The 16,974-nt window shown below is 33.6% G+C and overlaps 1 protein-coding gene across 3 annotated transcripts in view; it reads right to left on the minus strand.

The window, feature by feature from the left end:
- The window catches only part of nau (myogenic-determination protein nautilus), a 93,279-nt gene that overhangs the window by 30,310 nt on the left and 45,995 nt on the right, over nt 1-16,974 (minus strand). The gene's annotated exons all lie outside the window — the stretch shown is intronic.

The following is a 16,974-nucleotide window of genomic DNA, read 5'->3' on the forward strand; positions in this document are numbered from 1 at the left end:
TAACAAATTGTTAAACTAATGAATAATTAAATAATAAATAATTTTTTTTGACAAACTATTCAACAGAGTAAATTATGATTTTTAAAAGCGAAATTATTTCTTAACTAATTATTTGAAAAATCGAAATATAAAAAATTCGATTTTAAACAATTGAAAATTAAAATTGAGAATAACATTTTTTTTAAATGATAATTATCTCTAGGCAACAGAATAGCAGACATTTTTTTTCAAAAATATTGAATTTCTCTATTTGTTTCAAACAATTTAATAAAAAAATTGAGTAAAAAATTCATATCCTATGTTAATAACTGCCATTGTTTAATGTGAAAATAGACATAGCTAAATATCAATTGAAAAAAAATTTTATCAACAATTTTTATATATTTCATTTTGCAATAGTTAGAAAAAATCATAATCAACATAATTAACAAAAGGGCTCCACGAAGTTTAAAATTCATAGGACAATTATTTATACCTTTTATCCCATTATTTATGCCAACGGAGATTGGGAAAAATTTGTTAGTTAACAATTGAATAACTTTTTGAAAAATGGTGATAAAAGTTTTTTATACGGGACCCGATTCATTCAAGTGTTAAGAAGATACTAGATTGTTTTCAAATTTTCAAAATGACATTTTATGTTATAAAAAAAATTCTTTTGATAAACTCTCCTTAGCGGCAGCGCGCGCATGCCGTAACAGCCGCGCGGAACCCTATTTTCAACGTCAAATTAAAATTATAAATAATGGAGATAGAATTTCGGGACTCCGGACTTTTTTATTGGAAATTTCCTCCTCTTTAACGATCTTTTTTCAAAATTGCCTAAATATTAATATTTTTTGAGTTATTGACGAAAAACTAAATACCATTTTTTTAATCTTATTTTGTTTCGATGTTTGTTTATCACGTTATCAATCGAATATTGTAGGTTCATCATTTCTCTTTTAGTTGCAGATGATACAATGGCTCCTTCAAAATACTTACATACTTTATCAGTTTAACGCAATAGGTGCATTGCGAGGAAAATGTATTTATTTTTATGCAATTTTATCTGTTTTTGAAACCTTTAAAGTTTTTATAGATATTGTTGAATTAAAACGAATTTTCGTTGAGAAATTACGATAAGTTTTAAACACAACGTTTGTTAATACTCCGTATTAGAGATATTATATTTCACAATGCTATTAGGATGATATAATAAGTTTCTGAGAAATGAGCAACTTACAAATTGTTCATCATATGAGAATTTGTCATTTGACAAATGTCTGTGACATTGCACAAATGAAATATCCGCAGCACTGCGAGTCAGGCGAATCCCACTTTAAAATGATCTTATTTAAGACCACAAAAATAGATAAATAGCTTCAAAATATTGACTGTTTCAGAAATAGATCTGTTTCATGTATTTAACAGAAGTATGCGTGATCTTAAGTGCATTCTAGGGATTTAGGGAATCGCATTTAAGCTATCTTGAATTTTTACGACTTCAACCTCAATGATGGGAAATTATGGTTGTATTAAACTTTATAACCGTTTACTACATACTATTCATGATAACGATACAGTTTATATTTATGTATCTGTTTTACTACATACTATTCATTATATTTTATGTTTCTGTATTCGAAGAAGACAGAACGACAATTATGTCGTTTCAAACTCTTCAAATGGAGTTTTTATCAAAACTGTATAGATTTCTTTGTCCCCTTCAAAATTCCTCACTTTCTCAACATTTTCATCGGTTGTTGATGCGCAGGGACGTCCAGGGCGAGCGTCGTCATTCTCATCTTCTCGACCTTCTGTGAAAAACTTGTGCCACTTGTAAACATTTTTCTGACTCAGAGTATAATCACCGTATGCCACTGTCAATTTTTCGAGTGTTTTTGAGCACTCAGTAACATTTTTTACCCAAAATTTTCGATATCAGAAAATCGCCGAGCATGCAAACCTCTCAATAACTGTGAACATGATAAACAGTTGATACTGTGAACATATGTTTTCGAAACGAGTGTACCAACATACAAAAAAATCGCAAATCGAATGTACAAGTTTCTTTGAAGTGAAATATTTGAATTACTTAATAATAATTAGGGTTATTCCATAATACTGAAAAAGTGGAAAATATGTTGAATGGAATAGTTCGTCTTTCGTCGGCACAAAACGTTATCGAACATGTGGAGAGTGGTCAGTGGCGTTAATATAGGGTGGAAAGTCGGCAAAATGCCACGGGCCCCCAGCCGGAAGGGGCCCCCGGTTAGAGGAAAATCCCAACCCAAATGCGGTTTATGTCCATTGTACTGCTCATAATTTGAATTTGGTATTAAATGATGCAGTAAAAGAGATCATAGAAATACACACATTATTCGAAACTGTGGAACAAATTTATAATTTTTTGGGCCATAGTGTTAAACGATGGAATGTATTATCTAGTTTTAAATCTGACAATAAAGGAGAGACCGGGGTATCATCAAATTCAGTAACATTAAAAACAATGAATCCAATTAGATGAGCAGGACGCTTCCATGCCATGTTTGCTTTAAAAGTTCGGTTTGTTGATGTTCACAAAGCGCTTACAAAAACTATTTTAATTAATTCCAAAACAGATGCTTGCTGAAGAAAAAGATAGAAAACTACAATTTTATTATATTGTTGGTTTTCCATTGCAAAGTCTTACAAACTATAGACGCAGCTTCTAAAGCACTTCAGTCTTAAGCCATCAATCTTTCAAATGCTTCTAAGCGTTCGCAAATCTGTCTAGAACAACTTGAAAAGTATCGACATGAATTTGAAGATTTAAAAACGAAAGCAAATAGTATTGCAGTGAAGTGTTCTATAAACCCTGAATTTCCTAAAACTCGTCAGAGAAAAGTGAAACGTCACTTTGATGAAATTTGTGAGGATGAACGTCTTTGAAATCCTGAAAACTTGTTTGAAGTGAACGTATTCTATCGTGTATTAGACATAATCATTAATCAACTGAAATCGCGTTTCCTTCGAATGAATGAAAGTGTTTCTAATTTCAATGTCTTGCAACCTGCCATTTTGCAAAATTTGAACGATACTGATTTATTGGAAAAGGCTTTAGCATTTGTCCATCTATATAAAGAAGATATATCCATCTCGTTTTCCAAGGAAATTCTCAGTTTTTGATCCTCTTTTAGACACGAAATAGAAACTTCATCTTCTTTAAGAGAACTTGCCGACTTATTAATAATAAAAAATCATTCTATATCCTGAAGTGTGCACTGCATTTCTATTATTTCTCACCATTCCTGTGACTACGGCTAGTATAGAGCGATCATTTTCAAATTTGAAATTGATAAAAACTCATTTAAGAAACTCTATGGGACAAGACAGGTTAAGCAACTTGGCTATTCTATCCATCAAAAATTCTATGACCCGAAATTTGAACTTTGATGATGTCATTACCACTTTTGCTGAACAGACAGTCTGAAGGAAGGAATTTTAATAATTAACATTTTATATTTTGAACACCTTGTGTGCTTACAACAATATGATGAATCGGACTGCGTATATCAAATTGCCTTTTTGTGTTTCAAATCATTTTGACTCCATGTGCCCCTATCAATTAAATGCTGAGTGTACTTTAAATTAGGTACCTTTCATTTAAAGTGAATTACCAGGAAATCAAGTACCTAAGTATAATTATGAAGTTTGTATGTACTTACTTAACGTAGTGATTTATTATTGTACTCTTACAAGTAAAAGTGTATAAATAAGTATTATAAAATAAAAAATAGTATTATTGTTGGTTCACTTTCTTTATATTGGGGGGAGGGCGGCCATCCGATGAATTTGCCACGGGCCTCGAACGGTATAGTTACGCCACTGAGAGTGGTGAACTCACCTCGCTAACATTGTGGGATTTGGGTAAAATCTTCGACTGTGTCAACCACAATATCCTTATCAGTAAACTTGAAATTTGTGGAATAAGAGGTACAGCCTTAAACTTATTTAATTCAAACTTAACCAGAAGAAAACAAACCGTCTGCACAAACGGGGGATATTCTCAGAGGAAAGTAATTTATGGCATTCCTCAGGGGTCAATCCTTGGACCTATACTTTTTGTAATATATGTGAATGATATTTTTTCAAAGCCTACTACCTAGAACAGTCATATGTTTTGCAGATGATACAACAATGATTTACTCTAACTCCGACATGAGTAAACTACTCGAATGAAATTGAAGAAAAGGCTGTAATCTGGTTTACTTCCGATAATTTGAAATTGAATAGGGACAAAACTCCACAAATAATTTTATCTTCATATAATAGGGTAACCACACAGAAGCACATAAAATTATTAGGTATAATTATCCATGACTCACTTAAATGGGAAAATCATATTAACTTTCTATGCAAAAAATTATCAACTCAGCTCTACCTTCTTCGCCAGCTGAAAAGATATGTAAGTACAAATACAGTAATAACTGTGTTTTACTCACTATTTCACTCCCATTTAATGTATGGAACTCTTTTATGGGGAAAATCATCTGGAGCTCTATTCAACGAACCATGCCAACCTCTTTTCATCTTTTATTTTAAACACTTTCTTAGAAATCCATAAAAAAAGTATATTCTCCACCCAATCAGACTATCTCAATTATCGCACTTAGAAAACCGCTAAATAAAGTAGAAATGTCAAAAGATTATTAATATTTGTATATTATCTTTTGATTTTGTACTCAGCACAGCGTGCATCTGCATTCTTTTTTGACCTGTATTGAATGCATAACATGATTAAATAAATTCTGTCTGTCTATCTATCATCAAACGTCTTTGGAATTTTTCATAATGAAGAAAAAAAATCATCGTTGGTATCCAATTTGAGAATGGAGCATTAAGAAGATGTGATCAGGAATCCATATAATCTTATTACCCTATAACACAAAGTGTACCGAAAACCTACGCACACGTATAGGTACCTGCACGCACTATCGAACCACCAACCTAGCCAGAAGAGAGGAGTTATCTCCATTCTAACGGAACGGGCTCGAAGAATATGTGAATCAGAGCATCTAGAGGAAGAACTAGAACACCTTCGAGCCTTGAGATTGAATGGATATAGTGTACTCGAGATCAACAAAGCCATGAAACAGAGGGGTCATACGGTTCTAAACAGGGAAAAGGATAAGATGGTTGCACTCACGTATCTACCGTATAGGACTAGTAGAATAGTAGTACACTCAAAAAAAAAGGAAAATTTAGGATGGTCGCAGCTACAAAATGGCGAATTACATATTCGTTCACAACCTCAACCCATACCTCAGTGTGGGTATCAAATGACAGGGCTTGACTAGTAGAATGGTAGAATACTTTTAAAAAGAGCAAATTCAAGACAGGGCTTGACTAGTAAAATAGTACTATACTTTGGAAAAGATACAAATTCAAGATGGCCGCAGCTCCAAAATGACGGATTACATATTTTTTCACAACTACTTCAATATGGGTGTCAAATGACAAGAATTGACTAGTAGAATAGTAGTGCACTAAAAAAAAGGGTTAAAGATGGCCTCAGCTACAAAATGGTGGATTACATATTTTTTCACAACTACCTCAATATGAGTATTAAATAACAGGGCTTGACTAGTAGAATAGTAGTACACTTTGAAAAAGGTGCAAATTCAAGATGGCCTCAGCTACAAAATGGCGGATCATATTACCTTGTAATACTGAGACACTAAATGAACTAAATAGAATGAGAATAATTGAGTAACCAAATTGGAAACTAAAAACTTGATAATAAAGTAAGTAAACAAATTTTTATGTTAAACGGTTTTATTGAAAAAACAGATAATGATGATGTAAATGATATACTGAAAACTAAAAAATATTCGGAAGGTCCTACGTACCAGTCATCACACCACTTTCTTCAGCAATCTACGGTATCGATCAGATAAAAAAATAAAATCGTTGGGCAAAGTATTCTCAGAAGTATTACTCAGGTTACGCTACGCCCAACGATTTCATATTTTTTTCCTTATCAATACCGTAGACTACTGAAGAGAGAGGTGTTATGACTGCTACCTAGGATCCCTCGAATTATTTTTCAGTTTTTAGTACATTATCTATATCATTATTATTATTTTTTTTCAATAAACTTTTTTAACATATACTTTTTTTTCTGGTTTCATTTTATAAATTCCTGGTGTTTTATTGTTTTATAGACATTAATTTGTTTCTATCAGTTTATTTTGAATTTCAAAATAGTAGGTAATGTTTTAAACATTGTGTCCGTTTTTGTGGCAGCGCATCTTCCTTCTACTTGCACGCTCATTTTAAAGATTATATCAATGTGTCTTCAGTAGAGAATGAACCATCTATCATCGAAGTTGTTCAGTCTTGACGGTAAAATGATACATCCAAAATTCATTAATTTTTATTAATTTCAAACTCAGTCAACAAATCGTAATTCACTCGAACATCAGACGGCTTTTTATTTCATTTCATTCAAGGAAAGTTTTATTTTCGAAGATTCTTTCTCAAATTCTCATATCCATTATCAACATCTGAAAACGATGGCGTTGATCGTTTTGAAGTTCTATTACACCATTTTATTTTGTCTGCGAACGTGTCGTTAAGGCTTTAATTACATTCGGTAATGTGTGTGTGATATAGTAATGCATAAGATCCATACATCTGGCAGGTTTATTTATTTAACGTCTCGAACGTTGGCCAAGTACACGGCATTAAAGAACACCGACACTATATCATAATAAAAGTACTTTGTAAAATAGATTGGCCGAGCCTAATGGGTATCTTTCAGTCGAAAATAGGACTCGTAAAAATGTGGCATGATTTATATCGGTGACTTGATGATAAACTATATTTTTGTTCCGTTCCTTGCACTTATTCAATCCTAGTTTGTGATGGGAAACATTCCAACTCGCTGAAATATTTTCAATGTATCACTCTTCTGTTCATGGCCAGTAGAACCATTCGATAAAAGAATACGTTTAAAATATGTTTTTTCCGTTAACCAGCTATCGCACCCCTACGAACGATAACCCTCAGAAGTCGAAACTTGTACGAGCTAAGGACTAACGAGGTCTTACCTTTCAACGTGTGATTCCTAACACAGGTTAGACGATGGCAAGTAAAAATCGAGCGTTCAGCCTGCAGCTTGAACCATTGACTCACACATCGGCCGATTTACTGAGTGAACAAAACACCCACGTCGAACCGCCCGGCTACTGACCGTAACAAAGTATATTTTAATGTACGAGTATCTACCGCATATACTGTGTATCAAACTTGGTTTCAAATATTTTTTTTTAGTGATAGCTTCTTATGGTAGGGTAAACCGCTTCGTTACCTAACGCGTAACGACACCAGTTTGTCTGGTGCCGTTACGCGTCGGGCAGATGCTCAGTGTTTAGTGTGCGTTAGACATATGACATATGAAAATCTAAACACCACGTAATATTCTTTTATACTGTGAAACGTGGCTCAAAAATTATGATACTAATTTTGTATGTACATTATTTTGGTAACAAAAACTCGTAAAATGACACATTTCACTCCAGTCGGGAAGTTAATGCGCTAGAAAATTGAATATCAAAATGAGTTCTGGAGAAGCTGCAGCAAACGATTATTTGGCAAATTCATCAGTTAGATACCCCAGAAAGATATTCAACCAATCAGCGAGATGCATGCATTTTTCATCATCCATAAATTGACGGCAGGTTGAAACATAACTGAGGGCTATCGGTTAGACCTCAGAAGAAAGTATACGATGGTAAACTTCAACTAACTTTCAGAATTTTCAAATGAATACACAGGGCGACACATCTGACTTGCGAAGCACTGGAAATCAGATATAAACAGTGATTTCTGCAACAAGACTGCTAACAGACTTTCAACAGGAACTACAATTAGACATGAAATAAAACGCTACAGGAATTCGGAGCAAATTTAGTTCGACATGAATCTACTTTTAAAACAAATATTGATAGTCAAATGAAAACTCAAGTCTTGTCATCACAACAAGAATTATTACTACCAAAAAATTATTGTTTGGTGTGGGCTACCAATAACTTACTTAGTAGATGTTTTCCTTACGAGAAAATCTGGAAAGTAATAAATCTACTTCAACTTAGTATTTATTTTTTTGTTCATTTTGATAACATGAAACTAATGAGAGGTAGAACTAGAACCTACAGCGTAGAATAAACTCAAAACAAGTTCAGATGAAGTAGACATTAGTCTACTGAACTTCACTAGTAATATGTCTCAAAGACAGTATATTCCTCCTCATTCCTTACAGACCTTAGACCGCTGGATTTTTTCATATTGGGCTATTTGAAACACAACGTGTACAGAGATCGACTTTTCACTAGTAATAAAAATCTTCATAAAGCTTGCAAAAATATTCCTTCTTGGGTGTTGTGAATTTTATAAGTGAATAATCAAATGGATGCTTCGATAAGATATATAGAAGGGTTTAAATAATTGTTCTTATCAGATGTTATAATTTCATGTTCACTTGTTAAGTTACCTAGGTATCTTGACATTTGTGTGACAGTTCTGATATTCTTCAAGATCTATTCTATTTTAAGCAGTTCCTTGTGGGCCCAATCTATATGTCTCTCCATCTGTCCATGTGTACATTTGTCAATCTATCCATCTATTCATTTATGTATCTATTCATATATCCATCTATCCATTTATTTACGGTAAAATAACGCTAAACGGATAGGAAAAGTAAGCTGAACAGTCTGATAGCTAATATGAATGGGCTGACCCATTAGTTGATGAAAATTTATAACATTATCCATGACAATAATTGAACAATTTTCACAATTTTTTTTGATGGAATTGGCCGATACTTGATGAAAATCCGTAACTAACGTATTCAAAGAATACTTTATTGTGAGATTTTTACTGAACAATTTTATAAAAACGCAACACGTGTTTCGCCATACAATAGCTTCTTTGGGTGTGTCTTCACTAACTGTATTCTACATATTCAATGCTTAATATACCTTATTTTACGATTAGAAGTACCTATATTTTAAGTAACTGATTTTTACCTGAATTTGTAATGAATTAAATTACCTGAGCTTATGTCACAGTTTCCACATTTGGAACCATCTCGGTTACCAACGATTATAAGGTAGATATTATCTCCATCCTTTACAAAAACTACAAAAGCAAGCCATGGACTTGGTCTACCCAAATTCAAAATGCGATAACGTGAGTTATTGGACATTGTCATATTTGGGTGAACCAACCAATAATATTGCCCGTTTTTTGAAGAAAGAATGTGTAAACGAACCTACCTTATAGAACAAATAATAGTCTGGAAGGAATATATAAGCTGACTTGTGGCTTTCGCCGAAACGAAGAGATCATGTAACAACATTTTTAAACAATCTTGGGTGGCTGAAAATGTTAAATAGAAGGAAACATCACCTTGTATGCTTCGTTCATAAGTTATTGAGAAACCAATGTCCAGATTACCTTTACTCCAAAATTACTCCACGTCAACAGTACCACTCTAGAAACCTTCGTAACATCAATATGCTCACCCTCCTGCGTCACTATCTATCTTTTTTTGAACGTTTTTTCTCTTATAGCGCTGTAACCCAGTACAACTCATATCCTGAAGAATTAAAATCACTACCTTTTCTGCGTTTAAAAATAAAACGAAAGCCATCCTTTTCGGTAAACAATGAATCTGCCTAAATTGAATCAAATTCAATTGAATTAAACCTAAATTGATTACCTAATGCAGTTTACATTTTTTTTTTCAAATTAATTTATCTTTATATACTTTTGTCATGTGATGTTATAGATTAGATCCTAGTTTTAAGTTATGCTACTGTATAGTGGTAGAATAGCGTAAGCTAAACTCCGTCAAGATAAAAATAAGAACAATTTATTATTATTATTATTACGACCGATACTTGACGAAAATCCGTGACGTATTCAGAAACACTTCATAGTGAGATTTTCACTAAACATTATCACAAAAACGCAACACGTGTTTCGCTATGCAATATCTTCTTCAGGCGCGTCTTTACCAACTAAAATCTACATATTCACTGCTTTTAATGTGTTTTTACGATTTGAAGTACCTAAATTTCAAGTATCTGAGTTTTACCTACCCAATTGATGTTAAATGTGTACCTGAGTTTGTAATGTATTGAGCTTATGTACCTACCAGTTTCTACATTTGAAAACATATTCAGTAACGTGGAGTTATGTAATTCTATTTGGTCATTCATTTAATTACCCGAGTTCTCAAATCTATTTATTTCCAAACGTTCTATGCTCTTCAATTCTTTGGGAGAAAGTTTTCCCTGTTTGGCCAATATAAAGTTTTGGGCAAGAGCCAAAAGTCAACTTGTATATTCCTGAACTATCCGACACTGTTTTGTATTTATTTTGCCTAGCCAATTAATATTTTTGTAAAACTGTTTAGTGATAGATGTATAGTTATGGTGGATCCACCTAAATAATTCCCTTATTGTTATAACAATTGATGTTACATGCTCGAGTAGACTCTGTCATTGATATACATATTAAAACTTTAGAACTCAAACTAGTTCTAGTCGCGTAACTACATCATTTTCTTTCAGAATAAGGCATTACATTCTCTGAACCGAGTGAAATTGATTTCCTTGGGGATTTCATCTGTTCATTTGGTCTTCTGGTATTTCCACAAAACTCCATAAGTGACAAACCGTAAACGTTTTCAGCATGCTGTAAATTGCTGATCACATATATTGCCGTTACGTGTAACGTATGTGCGGACGGGCCGTTAATTTTCCCACATTTCAACTTGAAATTACCCCAGATCCATTGACTTATGACCTGGGCGGATGAATCGGCTCGCAACTTATAAAGCGAGACGATCCAATTTGTCTATTTCTGTGATATTTTGACTTCGAGCTTGCCAAACAGTCACGAAGACACGATTTAGGCATTAACAGAGGAAACATCTGTCTTTTCGTGAAAATACCGACCGGAATTTATTCGGGATTTGGGGGTTATTTTATAAATATGGCCGGGAAACAGAATTAACTGAGAACCCAATTTGTTTAACGTTCTAATATCTATAGATGCTACTGTTTTTTGAAGGCATGTGGAAGTACATGGTTATTTCATCTGTATGATTTTAAATGCATTCGTGAACAAATTTTATGGACTGAAATCTTAAGGAAAAATATTTTCATTTGAAGAGTAACCCCAGACGGTCCGTGTTTATCACAATTTAGGTATCATATAATATGTAAAACAAAGTCCTATAATCGTGTTAGTTACACCAAGAACGGCTGGACCGATTTTCATGACTTAGACTGCGGGATATTGCGAATCAATCAACTGCAGATAAATTATTAACGTGGTTGAGGAAAAAAGAGAGAGAGATAACAACCACATGGCTTTTATCAGTAATCCATTATTTTAAAACAAATAAAGATTTTTAGTAAATGAATTCAATAATCTTCTTTATAGTATGTTTCACCCTAAATGGTATTGGCTTATCAACTGTATTAAACTACATGGTTTAATCCTATTGTGTAGTGTAATACTGTGATTTGCTTCCCTTTATTTGATTCGGGTTTTACAACTTAAGTGTCTAATTGGTTTTATTATAATCGTTTAGTCAATACTATATACCGTGAAACCTACTATACAGGGTGTCCCTGGACTTCCTCTTTTCCTTTCGGGAATGTATAGATTGGGTCAAAATATCACCAGTACTTCATATAACTTTTTTTCCTAAAAGTCTTCGTAACCAAGTTACGGGCCCTCGAAGTTACAAAATGAAAAATGTTTTTCTTTGATAACTTTTCAATGAAAATACAAAATCATCCAAATTTTGGTAAATGACTAAACAAATGAATTCCGTCGATGAGCTTTCATGCAGGAGTCAGTTGTTTTGCTACAAAGTCAGGAACGGACTACCCCCGATGGTCCACACCCCAAAACTTTGAAATGACAGATATTTTTCAATATTTTTCAACAAATTAAGGTTACTTGGACAATTTTATGAATAAAAGTACTCCTGTGGAAAGTCGATCGGAGCAACGAATCTTGATAAAAATGTAGTTTCACTCGACGACATCAAACCCGCTCGTCCACCATTATTTGAAATGAATAATTATCAAAGCAGAAATAATAATGATAACGTTAATTCAACAACATTTATCCTGAGATGTCTACCATTATTCGAAAATATTAGTTTTTAAGGAAAATGGAAATGATAGGTAAAATGTTCATAACGAATTTTTATAATGCAAACACGTTTAACTAACGAAACTCAAGAGCCTCAAGAGCAAACAGAAATGAAAAATCCGCTACAGAAACTGCTCGATATGACCACCTTCTCTCTCTATACATTTTCTTAGTCTGCGAAGACACCCTCTCTGTACTTGAAATAGCATTCCAGGGTCGTTTCGTATGGCTTCACAATGTAATATTATTCTATTCAACAATGCATCTCTTGTGTGAATAGGTGTAGCGTAAACAAGACTTTTTAGATGCCCCCACAGAAAGAAATCCAATGGATTTAAATCCGGAGACCGCGATGGCCATGGATATGGCCCACCTCTACCAATCCATCTATTGTGGAAAATATGGTTCAGATGGTCACGCACAATCAAACTAAAATGAGGAGGAGCGCCATCATGCATAAACCACATATCTCTTCGGGTTTGCAATGGAACATGTTCCAAAAGTCCATTCAAATCGTTCTGAATGAACTCCAAATAACGTTCTCCATTCAATCGGTCCTGTAGAACGAATGGTCCTATAAGATGGTTTCCTATGATACCAGCCCAAACATTCACGTTGATTTTCCGTTGGTGTTTGGTTTGCAATATCCCATTAGGATTTTCTTCGGCCCATATATGGAGATTATGAGAGTTGATAACTCCATCTCTACTGAAACCTGCTTCATCAGTGAATAAAACTCGATTAATAAAAGTCATATCCTCTCTTTGTCTATCCATGAACCAATTGGCATATTCCAGTCGTGCTGGAAAATCTTGAGGTGTCATGGCATGTACCTTCTGGATGTGAAATGGATGGAGCAGTTGTTCCCTAATTATTCTATGAATAGTGGACTTGGATGTATGGAACTGTTCTGATAGATTTCTGATGCTCATTGAAGGATCATCAGCGACGGCTTCCAAAATATTTTCCTCCAATACAACGGTACGTACAGTCCTAGGAGCGCCCTCACCACCTCGTTTTGGCAAAACTGTACCTACAATAATATCGAAATAAAACAACGTGCTCAAATTAATTATCAATTATTACAAACCTGTCTCCCTCAAGCTGCGATCGACACGCTCGAATGTTTCTCTTGACGGTACCGTTCGATTGGGAAAATGCTCGGAATACAGACGACGAGCTTCTGCAGCATTACAAAATGCTCGTCCATAAAATACATGCATATCTGCATATTCATTGAATGTAAACTGTTCGGCCATATCAAAAAAATTCAAAATATCCTATAGAATATTGACAATACAATGATAGTCATATGACAACGCACCACTCAACAAAACAAAATCGCATTCCAGTTTCTCATTTTTTATCAAAACTTTCTAAAAGGTTTTTTTATCAACATCTGTGAAAAAAATGGAACATAATTATTCCCTGGATATTTTTCACCTGATCATGTGCAGCCGTTTTTGTAGTTCATTCGTTTGCTTTTTATTAGTATAGTAAATATTTTTTCCGATGTGCGTTTTTTCAGCTAAATTTAGATTCGTATTAAATTATTTCTCCCATAAAATTATAATTATCAGTGAAACTCCTCAACAGTTTAGCTGTGAAGAAGAATTTGAAACATTCGAATGTTGAGTTTCATGAGATTCAGATAACTGATCAACACGAAACGTGATTATTCCACACGTATTATGTACATACAAAATATGGAATGAATTCGATATTTCATAGTAGAGTAGCTTGTTAGTTTAAAAACACCACGAATCTACAGAACTTGATATTTCTTTTGAAAAAATATCTGCTATCACAATTGTGACTTAAACTTCCATATAGGTACTGTACTTTTTGTTTACGACTTCATTTTAGCATACTTTGTATTATTCCTGTTATAAATGTTGTTGAATTAACGTTATCATTATTATTTCTGCTTTGATAATTATTCATTTCAAATAATGGTAGACGAGCGGGTTTGATGTCGTCGAGTAGAACTACATTTTTATCAAGACTCGTTGCTCCGATCGACTTTCCACACGAGTACTTTTATTCATAAAATTGTCCAAGTAACCTTATTTTGTTGAAAAATATTGAAAAATATCTGTCATTTCAAAGTTTTGGGGTGTGGACCATCGGGGGTAGTCCGTTCCTGACTTTGTAGCAAAACAACTGACTCCTGCATGAAAGCTCATTGACGGAATTCATTTGTTTAGTCAATTACCAAAATTTGGATGATTTTGAATATTCACTTGAAAAGTTATCAAAGAAAAACATTTTTCATTTTGTAACTTCGAGGGCCCGTAACTTGGTTACGAAGACTTTTAGGAAAAAAAGTTATATGAAGTACTGGTGATATTTTGACCCCATCTATACATTCCCGAGAGGAAAAGAGGAAGTCCAGGGACACCCTGTGTATCAGCGAGGAGTCAACTTATTTTTATGTAGTGACTTGTTCTATTGTATTGAGATGTTTCAATTGTTTGAATGTAATATTTCGTTATTTCAACACGGCCATCCTCGTTAACACTCTTCCTTGAAGATGATAATATTTATCTAAATAAGTATTGGAATAACTTGTGTTATTAGAGTACACTTCCGTTCTGCTGATCACCCAAAGATACTTTCCAAGACTGTCTTTCAACAACAACGAGAATGAGTTATTTTTAGTGCTTTTGAAGAAAAAAAAAGTTGGACGTCACTTACCACGTTTTCAACTTTTTTTTTCAAATACAAAGGGGAGTTTTATGGTACCTGGTTTGATAGATCTTTCAATTTTAACACTGGTTTATTTTTGAAAATTGGAACAGCTATTTCTGAATGATTAATAGTTTTATAAACAAACCGTAACTATCATAATTTCGATTAAAAATTCATTTAAAACTCACTCCAGTTCTTCAAAATATGTTCAAAATGTCACTACTTGACTATCATGACGACTGTTTATAACTTCTTGTCATACATTTTGTAATATTTCTAAAATTATTTCGTAAGTTATAGGTACTATCGTGAAAAAATACGATATAACCTATGAATAATTCGATATATACCAGACAGTTACTACATGTTACCGATCTGTCACCCTTTTCAAGTAAAAATCTCACGGAAAACTGTATCAATATTCCTATGTATGTATGAGTTTGTTGTTAAAGTTAGGTACTTATCGCAACAATCACTCGCTCTCGACCTTGAACGAATAAATTAAAGCAGTTCAAATTCACCTACGCCTGCCTGAGAAGGGGATGATTATCACAAAATAAAAAATATTTAGAGGTTTCCTGTTGACCCAATACGTTAAAAGCACTTGAGAGAATTGATCAGTAAATTTCAGATGACTGGATTTGTACAAATTGATTTGGGATCCGTTGTGGTATTTTCCAATAACCAGCTGAAGCGGTAGCTACACGGGTTGTATTTTCCAGTTCCCTTAAAAATTTGCTCAAAAAACATACAAATTGAACATTCTTCGTCAACTGACAAATGATGGCAGAATAAAAGATGGCAGTTTTGTGTTGCCATATCTGAGCGCATAAATCGTAATCTATAATACATTTACTGCTTTTGTTTCAGTGATGAATCTACCTTTTTTGAAAGGAACAGAAAAAAGGCAGAATGAACGTTATTGGTCGTACTTATTTCGAGAAGGGTACACATAGTATCCACAAAAAGAAGCTGATTGGGCGGGTTTTCTGGGTTACATTGTATTTGGATATTCAGGAAAATCGTATCATGTCTATGATTGATGAGATAGTTCAGGCTAACCCAAATGAGTTTTCAACTAATGTTGTTTCAGCATTATGATAAGATGATTTGAAAGAGGCTGGAGGATAATTACCCCAATCGATAGATAGGGGAAAGAGGTATCTTAGAAAGACCCGCTAGACCATCTGATATGATCTGAAGCACAACCACAGTCCAATCCAAAACTCATGGATATAATAGGTTTCAATGAAATTACTCCAGAAACATTCGATAATATAACAAATGAATAGCCTTCGTTATCGTTAGGAAGCAAATGGTGAATAGGAAAAAAAGTGTTTGGCTTTCTACTACTCCATCTTAATACAAAAAAAAGGATGAGGGAATCTTCCAAAGGAAGGAAGGGAGTAATCAATTTGAAAATAAGTATACATGGATGTGTAGATCATGCAAAGAAATAACTTTCATACACAAATTGGAAGAAAGTCCTCCTGAAACAGCTACTTTCATTTAAAAATTGAATTACACGAAAGAAAAAAAATGTTTCGAAACAAATACTTTCATATGAACACTGAATTATACAGAAGATACTTTTCTCTACTCAGTTTGTATTTCAAACATTCGTTGTGGAATAAACAATCAGATATCATTCACATGAGTTCAACTTTAAATGAATGGTAACAAATTGCACTTACATCCTCACTGGTATACATCGATGTTTTGCCTTAACACACTTGTCCTAAGGCTCTTCAGTATCAAATTGGATAACATTATAGAAAATACACACAATTCATTCATGAATTACGATTTTTAATGTCACGGAATTAGCTTGATCTGCCTATGTCATCGATGACATCGTAATGACATTCATTCACCTATTTGATTTAATCCCAGCCAAGAGGAATCTTATTTGAATTGGAGGGGTTACATTTTTAGGAGTTTCAGGAGGACTTTCTTTCAGTTTGTGTCTGAAAGTTACTTCTTTGCATGATCTACACAGCCATATATACAGTTACTTATTTTCAAATTGATTACTTCCTCCATTCCTTTGGAAGATTCCCTCATCCCTTTTTTGTATCA

This window comes from Leptinotarsa decemlineata, unplaced genomic scaffold (genome assembly GCF_025532065.1).
Source record: "Leptinotarsa decemlineata unplaced genomic scaffold, Ldec_3_MD MMD2_tig00026354_RagTag_RagTag, whole genome shotgun sequence".
Lineage (NCBI taxonomy): Eukaryota > Metazoa > Arthropoda > Insecta > Coleoptera > Chrysomelidae > Leptinotarsa > Leptinotarsa decemlineata.